The 1,935-nt window shown below is 41.4% G+C and overlaps 1 non-coding gene across 1 annotated transcript; it reads right to left on the reverse strand.

Annotated features, from left to right (window-relative positions):
- Positions 1–598: 598 nt before the first annotated feature.
- Trnan-guu (transfer RNA asparagine (anticodon GUU)) lies at positions 599–672 on the reverse strand. Its single transcript has one exon. It is a non-coding gene; the product is annotated as a tRNA-Asn (tRNA).
- Positions 673–1,935: the final 1,263 nt, after the last annotated feature.

Genomic DNA, 1,935 nt, shown 5'->3' on the forward strand with positions numbered 1-1,935 from the left:
ACAGATTACTGTATTTATACTACTCTGTCAATAGTCTAAATGGTTCTGTTTGTATTACTATGATCCGTTATCAGGTATTGTGTGTTCTGTACGTACTAACATATCATGAAATGTCCGACTTACCTAAGAAGATGTTGGTTGTGTGGTATGTACACTAAACAGCAACAAAATAAAATAAAAAGCGTTGTAGACACACAGTAGAAGGGCAAAAAATAGAAATGTTACTTAATTACGTGCTATCCCTCAGTATAAATTTGCACCAGTGAAGAGAACACGGTAACTTTAGCATACACGACTTGTAACCACTTATGTGACAGAAACAGATGCTGATAGACATTTTTATGCTATTTATATCCTCGCCACTCTCCATGTAATCATTCGTTGACAGGGTCCTTTCTTCCAAACCGTTTTTGTGAAGGACGACTGATAACAGTGTAAATACAGGATGACGAATTAATGTTCCTGTCAATATACTTTTTCCCGTCAACTATCATGCCTCGTCTTTAGAAACTGCCAAAACTGTGCACAAGTTATCATTTCAATAATTAGTTCTGTTATCGAAATCCATTTTGTGGACGAATGGGGATGAATAAAATTACGCCCCCGGGTGGGCTCGAACCACCAACCTTTCGGTTAACAGCCGAACGCGCTAGCCGATTGCGCCACGGAGGCGTCGAGAAATCCGCTCTTTCCGGTGTGTAGACATATGCACTGCGTCCCGCCGACATTGCGCGCTGCGTTAAAGCGGTACATTTTTTTCACCGTCTGCCCTTATTGTTCATCCACAGCGTCGATAACATCAATTAGTGTGAAGGTTCCCTGGTCACCATCCAAGGACTACTCTGGAGTGCTGTAAATCCGTAAATTCTCTTCTAAGCAGATGACACTCAACTGCCACACATTGCACACCATCCCTGTATCTAGAGCTTAAATATAGTTATTTGGTCTGGACACTTTCCCGTTAAGACCAAGAAGTCTAACAACAAATCGCGCACATATATTTACAATCTTGTTTCACACTTCCTGGCATTCTGGCGACATTGTATGGCTTTAGTTTGATCTAACACTGAAATTCTGTATACGAGAATTTTTCTTCCATTTATTCAACTCACTGCACTGTTTTATCTCGAAATCTTAAATTTCTGTAGTTCTGAAGCCACTGTTGTGTCACCAACTTCACTGCACTGCATACGTTCGATAGCTCTGTTTCCACTGCAGACAGGCAGTAGTGGTCATCGCGCCTACTTACCCTGATGACAAAACATGACAATCAAGTTTTGCTAGCATGAGATGGCCTTGTCTCTTCCTTTCCGTCACATCTGTAAACAGTTCGAGAGCACGCCATATAGTAAGATGTTCCACATTTCCTGACATCCAACAACATTCATTTCTTTAGGCCCCTATGGTGGTTGCAGGTGGTACGAGAATTTCTTGAGTTTTATTGACAGTCACAGATACTTATTCCACTATAAACGGTTTAGGCATTCTGTCGTCTTCAAAGAGTCTTACTTCACCTCTAGAGAACCAGTAACCTACCCTCCCACCACCCACCTCACTTCTACAAAGAATCGAATTGCTATCTATGGAACGGTTTCAAATTATTTTTACGGTTTGCTGGAAATCGCCAAGTAAATTAGGCGAATCTTTCAACACTGCAGCAAAATGCTTCTCTCAGATTCAAGAGAAACTGGCGAGACACCCGAAGCTTACAGAAAGCTACACACAGTTTATGAGGGAATATGAAGACTTAGGGCATATGGAACTAATAGCTATACCTGCTGCCGTTTCATACTACATGCCACACCATGCAGTTCTTAAGAAAGCCAGCTCGACTACCAAAACACGAGTAGTTTTTGATTGTTCGGGCAAAACGAGCTCTAATTTGTAGCTAAACAGTTTGTTGATGGTCGGACCAACGATTCAACAAGATTTGTG

This window comes from Schistocerca serialis, chromosome 1 (assembly GCF_023864345.2).
Source record: "Schistocerca serialis cubense isolate TAMUIC-IGC-003099 chromosome 1, iqSchSeri2.2, whole genome shotgun sequence".
NCBI lineage: Eukaryota > Metazoa > Arthropoda > Insecta > Orthoptera > Acrididae > Schistocerca > Schistocerca serialis.